The sequence below is a fragment of the Harmonia axyridis genome, chromosome X (genome assembly GCF_914767665.1).
Source record: "Harmonia axyridis chromosome X, icHarAxyr1.1, whole genome shotgun sequence".
In the NCBI taxonomy this organism is placed as follows: Eukaryota; Metazoa; Arthropoda; class Insecta; order Coleoptera; family Coccinellidae; genus Harmonia; species Harmonia axyridis.
Window position 1 is genome coordinate 32,167,190 of NC_059508.1, and position 10,000 is coordinate 32,177,189.

Here is a 10,000-nt window from a genome sequence, read left to right on the forward strand (position 1 = left end):
GTTCCCGGTCGGAGCTCTATTTGCATGTATTAGCTCTAGAATTACCACAGTTATCCAAGTAAATGTGGGTACGATCTAAGGAACCATAACTGATTTAATGAGCCTTTCGCGGTTTCACCTTAATTTGGCTTGTACTGAGACATGCATGGCTTAATCTTTGAGACAAGCATATGACTACTGGCAGGATCAACCAGGGAACTGCGTGCTTATACGATCGGTCCACGAGATTGCCGGTATGGCCAAACCCGTTCGCCTCTCGTCATGTGGCACTAGCCATGTCGATTGACTTCGACTAGCGCCGCACATCAGTAAGTGCAAGTCCTCGACGAAACGACGTAACAGCCCCCAGTCAGCATGAGACTCAAGCTATATATACATCATCATCATCTCGGACAAAACACCGATCAAAAATGAGAAAGTTTCTAGAAACAATCCCTCGCCAAGGCGTCCATATATAATACGAACCCCCGGCTATCAACTAATTTCTTATACACATTCCATCTCGACCCTTCGCTATACATGTGAATATAACGACACGGTGATTCGAGATTCAACAATATTTGTCGCTCGGAACGAATTGAGTGGTTGCAAATTTTTTGTGAACATAACCCGCAACGGGCAGAGGATCACGATTTTAAGGTTGGTCGCTTAAAGGCCATTCGACTACAAAGAGACGAAGCGGACCGCGACCTCGCTGCATGAGGTTGACGAAAGCGACCCAAGATGCGAAAGCCGAAACCAACACACCTTGCCAGTACCCAAACGCCGAGGTCGGATTCGGGTCTACCACTTACCAACTGAATATCATCCTAAAAAGAACTCCAAACAGTCTAGGACAGGACCCATTCTCCACCCCTTCTATATATGTCAGGAGAACCCCGGATTCCCCTCCAGACACGATTTAGCAAACTTTTCCCGATCGATCCGACCCACCGAGGCCGTTTCGACCGTTCGCCGCGCCTACTAGAGCTGATTTCTTCGGACTCCGATCAGAAAATCCGCCGATGCATGTCGTTAACACCTAGTCCGCCTCGTCCGATCGATCGAGGCCGTTTCGACCGTTCGCCGCGCCTACTAGAGCTGATTTCTTCGGACTCCGATCAGAAAATCCGCCGATGCATGTCGTTAACACCTAGTCCGCCTCGTCCGATCGATCTAGGCCGTCTCGATCCACCCATCGCGCATCGAAAGTCGCATCTCTCGAACTCCGATCCGGAAATCGGCCGATGCATCACGTTAACTATTTCTTATATATCTAATATAATATACATCGAGACGGTAAGAATTCTTTTAATCGAAGATATACATATACTTCTCATCAATATCCAAAAGCTTATCGAAAAATAAATTACTCAACTTTTACGTGAAGAATCGTTCACCCAAACCTTATCCCCTATATATGTCAGGAGAACCCAAGGTTCCCCTCCAGACACGATTTAGCAAACTTTTCCCGATCGATCCGACCCACCGAGGCCGTCTCGACCGTCCGCTGCGCCTACTAGGGCCGATTTCTTCGGACTCCGATCAGAAAATATACCGATGCATGTCGTTAACACCTAGTCCGCCTCGTCCGATCTATCTAAACAGTCTCGACGCACCCAACACTCTTTCAAAGTCGGATTACTCGGACTCAATCTGAAAATGGACCGATGCATGACGTCAACACTTAGCCCGCCTCGTCTGATCGATCTAAGCCATCTCGACCCACCCAACACGCCTTCCAAGTCGGATCACTCGGACTTCGATCTGAAAATCTCCGGACTCATTTTTATGAATATCCCCAGTCAGTAAGAACGTTATTTCGCCAATATATACCAACAATAAACCATATTCCAATAGCTGAACCAAAAATATAATTCCCGATCCAAACGTTCTGCATCGCCCAACGCGACCACCTTCCCTATATATGTCAGGAGAGCACAGGGTTCCCCTCCAGACAACACTTACGCTCTATCCCCGACTCTCGGTCGATCGATAGGCCAGGTCAGCGGTGTCTGTTTCGGCCGAAGCTCGGACTTTGGTCAAAATGTTCCGATACAAAATTTGAACCAAGATAGATACAGATATGATTCCTTCTTAAATATACGTTGATTATCGAACAGAATATGGTAAATATTTTGCGATGACCGAGGATTTCATGAATTTTTTTTTTTTTCGAAAAAATTTTCTGTTATCGGAATTTCCTCAAATTTCATTTGGTTGCCTACTAATGCATATTAAAAACGATAATCAACAATCAGAATCATTATTTATCATTTATTTCAATTTTTATAATGAAAAACGTTCACGTCCTTTCGCGCCTCTCGATCGTCGTTTACGTGATGCATCGGTCAGCCCTAGTTTACGTGGTGCATCGGTAAGATCGAGTTCACGTTCTGCATCGGTAAGATCCAGTTCACGTGGTGCATCGGTAAGATCGAGATTACGTGGTGCATCGGTAAGATCGAGTTTACGTGGTGCATCGGTAAGATCCAATTCACGTTCTGCATCGGTAAGATCCAGTTCACGTGGTGCATCGGTGAGATCGAGTTTACGTTCTGCATCGGTGTGATCTAGTTTACGTTGTGCATCGGTAAGATCGAGATTACGTGAAGCATCGGTATGATCGAGTTTACGTTCTGCATCGGTCTGGACTTAGAGATATATTTTCGACGTGAAAATGTTCCGATACAACTTTTGAACCAGGATAGTTAGAGAGATGATTTTTTCTGGGATGTACGTTGATTGGGGAATGGATTGTGGAAAATAACTTGCCATGACCGAGGTGTTCTCGAATTTTTTTTTTTTTTCGAAAAATATTTTCTGATTTTGGATTTTACTCAAATTTGATTTCGTTGCCTTCTAATGTGTTCTAAAAGAGTAAATCAGTAATCAGAATCGAAAAATATTTTTCGGATTTTTTTTTTTTTGAAAAAAAATTTTCTGATTTTGGAATTTCCTCAAATTTGATTTGGTTGCCTTCTAATGTGTTTTTAAAGCGTAAATCAGTAATCAGAATCAATATTCATTGTCGACTTTAATTTTTATAAGGAAAAATGTTCACGTCCTTAAACGCCTCCCCATCATTAGCCCGAGTCCAAGTCGATGTCAGTCCCGAGCGGACGGTGTCAGATACTACCTATCGCCCCGGTCTGGACTTGGCGAGGTATTTCGACGTGAAATGTTCCGATACAACTTTTGAACCAGGATAGTTAGAGAGATGATTTCTTCTATGTTGTACGTTGATTGTGGAATGGATTGTGGGAAATAACTTGCCATGACCCAGGTGTTCTTGAATTTTTTTTTTTTTCGAAAAAAATTTTCTGATCTTGAAATTTCCTCAAATCTGATTGCGTTGCCTTCTAATGTGTTCTAAAAGAGTAAATCAGTAATCAGAATCAATATTCATTGTCGACTTTAATTTTTATAAGGAAAAATGTTCACGTCCTTAAACGCCTCTCCATCGTTACCCCGACTCCAAGACGATGTTAGACCGGAGCGGACGGTGTCAGATGCGACCGATCTCCCCGGTCTGGACTTAGCGAGATATTCCGACGTGAAATGTTCCGATACAAAAATTTAACTGTGATAGTTAGAGAGATGGTTCCTTTTGTGATGTACGTTGATTGTGTAATAGAATATGGAAATAAACTTGAGATGACCGAGGTCTTCTGGGATTTTTTTTTTTTTTTCGAAAAATATTTTTCGATTTCGGAAATCCCTCAAATTTCATTGAGATATGTCCTAATGTGTTCTTAAAGCTTAAATCAACAATCAGAATTAATATCCAAAAGTTATTTCATTTTTTATGAGGAAAAACGTTCACGTCCTTTCCGCTCCCAAAAAGTGAGATATCATAGAAAATATCGCAATATATGTTGTTTACGGCCATACCACGCTGAAATTGCCAGTTCTCGTCAGAACACTGAAGCCAAGCAGCGTCGGGCGCGGTTAGTACTTGGATGGGTGACCGCTTGGGAACACCGCGTGCTGTAAGCTTTTTTTTTACGTTCTGCATCGGTCTGCCGAGATAACGTGGTGCATCGGTATGATCGAGTTTACGTTCTGCATCGGTAAGATCGAGATTACGTGATGCATCGGTAAGATTGAGATTACGTGGTGCATCGGTAAGATCGAGATTACGTGGTGCATCGGTAAGATCGAGTTTACGTGGTGCATCGGTAAGATCCAATTCACGTTCTGCATCGGTAAGATCCAGTTCACGTGGTGCATCGGTGAGATTGAGATTACGTGGTGCATCGGTAAGATCGAGTTTACGTGGTGCATCGGTAAGATCCAATTCACGTTCTGCATCGGTAAGATCCAGTTCACGTGGTGCATCGGTAAGATTGAGATTACGTGGTGCATCGGTAAGATCGAGTTTACGTGGTGCATCGGTAAGATCCAATTCACGTTCTGCATCGGTAAGATCCAGTTCACGTGGTGCATCGGTAAGATTGAGATTACGTGGTGCATCGGTAAGATCGAGTTTACGTGGTGCATCGGTAAGATCCAATTCACGTTCTGCATCGGTAAGATCCAGTTCACGTGGTGCATCGGTAAGATGGAGATTACGTGGTGCATCGGTAAGATCGAGATTACGTGGTGCATCGGTAAGATCTACTTTACGTTCTGCATCGGTCTGCCCTTGTTTACGTGGTGCATCGGTAAGATCGAGATTACGTGAAGCATCGGTATGATCGAGTTTACGTTCTGCATCGGTCTGCCCGATATTACGTGGTGCATCGGTTCAGCCCTAGTTTACGTTGTGCATCGGTCTGGACTTAGAGATATATTTTCGACGTGAAAATGTTCCGATACAACTTTTGAACCAGGATAGTTAGAGAGATGATTTTTTCTGTGATGTACGTCGATTGGGGAATGGATTGTGGAAAATAACTTGCCATGACCGAGGTGTCCTCGAATTTTTTTTTTTTTCGAAAAAAATTTTCTGATTGTGGAATTTTCTCAAATTTGATTTGGTTGCCTCCTAATGTGTTCTAAAAGAGTAAATCAGTAATAGGAATCGAAAAATATTTTTCGGATTTTTTTTTTTTTCGAAAAAAATTTTCTGATCGTGGAATTTCCTCAAATTCGATTTGGTTGCCTTCTAATGTGTTTTTAAAGCGTAAATCAGTAATCAGAATCAATATTCATTGTCGACTTTAATTTTTATAAGGAAAAATGTTCACGTCCTTAAACGCCTCCCCATCATCAGCCCGAGTCCAAGTCGATGTCAGTCCCGAGCGGACGGTGTCAGATACTACCTATCGCCGAGGTCTGGACTTGGCGAGATATTACGACGTGAAATGTTCCGATACAACTTTTGAACCAGGATAGTTAGAGAGATGATTTCTTCTATGTTGTACGTTGATTGTGGAATGAAATACGGAAAATAACTCGCCATGACCGAGGTGATTACGATTTTTTTTTTTTTTTCGAAAAAAATTTTCTGATCGTGGAATTTTCTCAAATTTGATTTGGTTGCCTCCTTATATGTTCTAATAGCGATAATCAACAATCAGAATCAAAATCCATGATCGGGTTTGATTTTTATAAGGAAAAATGTTCACGTCCTTTTTTTCAACCCCGACTCATTGACGATGTTAGAACCGAGCCGGCGGTGTCAGATACGACCGATCGCCCCGGTCCCGATCGTCATTTACGTTGTGCATCGGTCTGCCCGAGATTACGTGGTGCATCGGTATGATCGAGTTTACGTGGTGCATCGGTAAGATCCAATTCACGTTCTGCATCGGTAAGATCCAGTTCACGTGGTGCATCGGTAAGATTGAGATTACGTGGTGCATCGGTAAGATCGAGTTTACGTGGTGCATCGGTAAGATCCAATTCACGTTCTGCATCGGTAAGATCCAGTTCACGTGGTGCATCGGTAAGATGGAGATTACGTGGTGCATCGGTAAGATCGAGATTACGTGGTGCATCGGTAAGATCTACTTTACGTTCTGCATCGGTCTGCCCTTGTTTACGTGGTGCATCGGTAAGATCGAGATTACGTGAAGCATCGGTATGATCGAGTTTACGTTCTGCATCGGTCTGCCCGATATTACGTGGTGCATCGGTTCAGCCCTAGTTTACGTTGTGCATCGGTCTGGACTTAGAGATATATTTTCGACGTGAAAATGTTCCGATACAACTTTTGAACCAGGATAGTTAGAGAGATGATTTTTTCTGTGATGTACGTCGATTGGGGAATGGATTGTGGAAAATAACTTGCCATGACCGAGGTGTCCTCGAATTTTTTTTTTTTTCGAAAAAAAATTTTCTGATTGTGGAATTTTCTCAAATTTGATTTGGTTGCCTCCTAATGTGTTCTAAAAGAGTAAATCAGTAATAGAAATCGAAAAATATTTTTCGGATTTTTTTTTTTTTCGAAAAAAATTTTCTGATCGTGGAATTTCCTCAAATTCGATTTGGTTGCCTTCTAATGTGTTTTAAAGCGTAAATCAGTAATCAGAATCAATATTCATTGTCGACTTAATTTTTATAAGGAAAAATGTTCACGTCCTTAAACGCCTCCCCATCATCAGCCCGAGTCCAAGTCGATGTCAGTCCGAGCGGACGGTGTCAGATACTACCTATCGCCGAGGTCTGGACTTGGCGAGATATTACGACGTGAAATGTTCCGATACAACTTTTGAACCAGGATAGTTAGAGAGATGATTTCTCTATGTTGTACGTTGATTGTGGAATGAAATACGGAAAATAACTCGCCATGACCGAGGTGATTACGATTTTTTTTTTTTTTTCGAAAAAAAATTTTCTGATCGTGGAATTTTCTCAAATTTGATTTGGTTGCCTCCTTATATGTTCTAATAGCGATAATCAACAATCAGAATCAAAATCCATGATCGGGTTTGATTTTTATAAGGAAAAATGTTCACGTCCTTTTTTTCCAACCCCGACTCATTGACGATGTTAGAACCGAGCCGGCGGTGTCAGATACGACCGATCGCCCCGGTCCCGATCGTCATTTACGTTTGTGCATCGGTCTGCCCGAGATTACGTGGTGCATCGGTATGATCGAGTTTACGTGGTGCATCGGTAAGATCCAATTCACGTTCTGCATCGGTAAGCATCCAGTTCACGTGGTGCATCGGTAAGATGGAGATTACGTGGTGCATCGGTAAGATCGAGATTACGTGGTGCATCGGTAAGATCTACTTTACGTTCTGCATCGGTCTGCCCTTGTTACGTGGTGCATCGGTAAGATCGAGATTACGTGAAGCATCGGTATATCGAGTGAGATCGAGTTTTACGTTCTGCATCGTGTGATCTAGTTTACGTTGTGCATCGGTAAGATCGAGATTACGTGAAGCTCGGTATGATCGAGTTTACGTTCTGCATCGGTCTGGACTTAGAGATATATTTTCGACGTGAAAATGTTCCGATACAACTTTTGAACCAGGATAGTTAGAGAGATGATTTTTTCTGGGATGTACGTTGATTGGGGAATGGATTGTGGAAAATAACTTGCCATGACCGAGGTGTCTCGAATTTTTTTTTTTTTTCGAAAAATATTTTCTGATTTTGGATTTTACTCAAATTTGATTTCGTTGCCTTCTAATGTGTTCTAAAAGAGTAAATCAGTAATCAGAATCGAAAAATATTTTTCGGATTTTTTTTTTTTTGAAAAAAAATTTTCTGATTTTGGATTTCACTCAAATTTGATTTCGTTGCCTTCTAATGTGTTTTTAAAGCGTAAATCAGTAATCAGAATCAATATTCATTGTCGACTTTAATTTTATAAGGAAAAATGTTCACGTCCTTAAACGCCTCCCCATCATCAGCCCGAGTCCAAGTCGATGTCAGTCCCGAGCGGACGGTGTCAGATACTACCTATCGCCGAGGTCTGGACTTGGCGAGATATTACGACGTGAAATGTTCCGATACAACTTTTGAACCAGGATAGTTAGAGAGATGATTTCTTCTATGTTGTACGTTGATTGTGGAATGAAATACGGAAAATAACTCGCCATGACCGAGGTGATTACGATTTTTTTTTTTTTTTCGAAAAAAATTTTCTGATCGTGGAATTTTCTCAAATTTGATTTGGTTGCCTCCTTATATGTTCTAATAGCGATAATCAACAATCAGAATCAAAATCCATGATCGGGTTTGATTTTTATAAGGAAAAATGTTCACGTCCTTTTTTTCAACCCCGACTCATTGACGATGTTAGAACCGAGCCGGCGGTGTCAGATACGACCGATCGCCCCGGTCCCGATCGTCATTTACGTTGTGCATCGGTCTGCCCGAGATTACGTGGTGCATCGGTCTGGACTTAGAGATATATTTTCGACGTGAAAATGTTCCGATACAACTTTTGAACCAGGATAGTTAGAGAGATGATTTTTTCTGTGATGTACGTCGATTGGGGAATGGATTGTGGAAAATAACTTGCCATGACCGAGGTGTCCTCGAATTTTTTTTTTTTTTTCGAAAAAAATTTTCTGATCGTGGAATTTTCTCAAATTTGATTTGGTTGCCTCCTAATGTGTTCTAATAGCGATAATCAACAATCAGAATCAAAATCCATGGTCGGGTTTGGTTTTTATAAGGAATAATGTTCACGTCCTTTTTTTCAACCCCGACTCATTGACGATGTTAGAACCGAGCCGGCGGTGTCAGATACGACCGATCGCCCCGGTCCCGATCGTCATTTACGTTGTGCATCGGTCTGCCCGAGATTACGTGGTGCATCGGTCTGGACTTAGAGATATATTTTCGACGTGAAAATGTTCCGATACAACTTTTGAACCAGGATAGTTAGAGAGATGATTTTTTCTGGGATGTACGTTGATTGGGGAATGGATTGTGGGAAATAACTTGCCATGACCGAGGTGTTCTCGAATTTTTTTTTTTTTTTCGAAAAAAATTTTCTGATCGTGGAATTTTCTCAAATTTGATTTGGTTGCCTCCTAATGTGTTCTAATAGCGATAATCAACAATCAGAATCAAAATCCATGGTCGGGTTTGGTTTTTATAAGGAATAATGTTCACGTCCTTTTTCGCCTATGTTCTTTTTCGACGTGAAATGTTCCGATACAACTTTTGAACCAGGATAGTTAGAGAGATGATTTTTTCTGGGATGTATGTTGATTGACGTACGAAACTTGGAAAAAAATAGAAAAGACCGAGGTACTCTAGAAAAAAAAATTTATTGAAAATATTTTTTTGATTTCGGAATTAATTCGAAATTCATTCAGATGTCTTCTATCAATATCGCGAAAGAAAAATCAATAATCAGAATCGATATTCATCTAAGATTATTTCCTTCTGGATTGTGTTAACATTCGGTACGATCTTGTCTACGTGATGCATCGGTTTGTTTCTCGGCTCTTGTGAGCAAGTTGGACACTCGAGACGGCCTCCATCGATCGGATTAGGCGGGCTTTAATGTTAACGTGCTGCATCGGTGTGATCTTGTTTACGTCATGCATCGGTATAGCTTTAAATCGCGCCGTAAAGTCGTTCACCGTCATGCATCGGTATCTTAAATCGCGCCGTAAAGTCGTTCACGTCATGCATCGGTATCTTAAATCGCGCCGTAAAGTCGTTCACGTCATGCATCGGTATCTTAAATCGAGCCGAAAAGTCGTTCACGTCATGCATCGGTATGGCTTTAAATCGCGCCCTAGGGTCGTTCACGTCATGCATCGGTGGCACAAAAAAAAGACGCCGATGCATGACGTGAGCCGACTTTTCGGCTCGATTTAAGATACCGATGCATGACGTGAACGACTTTACGGCGCGATTTAAGATACCGATGCATGACGTGAACCGACTTTTCGGCATGAAGTCAGCTAAAATTATCGTGTGCATCTTGGGTCGGTCCACGTACCGTAGATCAGAGAGGGACGACGTACATACATCGGATACATTTGTATCCAACAAGTTACGATCGTCGTCTGATCCAGCGGTAATCGGACCTACTCTCGTGAATTTATTTTGCCCCTTGAATAATTTTGTACCGATGCACGACGTGAAGTCGACTTTT

The 10,000-nt window shown here is 41.9% G+C and overlaps 2 non-coding genes across 2 annotated transcripts in view; one reads left to right on the forward strand and one right to left on the reverse strand.

The window, feature by feature from the left end:
- The window catches only part of LOC123687388, a 1,906-nt gene extending 1,709 nt beyond the window's left edge, over nucleotides 1-197 (reverse strand). Inside the window, exon 1 of the ribosomal RNA XR_006749116.1 lies at nucleotides 1-197. This exon is cut by the window's left edge and continues 1,709 nt beyond it. This is a non-coding gene — a ribosomal RNA (small subunit ribosomal RNA).
- Nucleotides 198-3,859: 3,662 nt separating this feature from the next.
- LOC123687310 lies at nucleotides 3,860-3,978 on the forward strand. The gene has a single exon (XR_006749042.1). It is a non-coding gene; the product is annotated as a 5S ribosomal RNA (ribosomal RNA).
- Nucleotides 3,979-10,000: the final 6,022 nt, after the last annotated feature.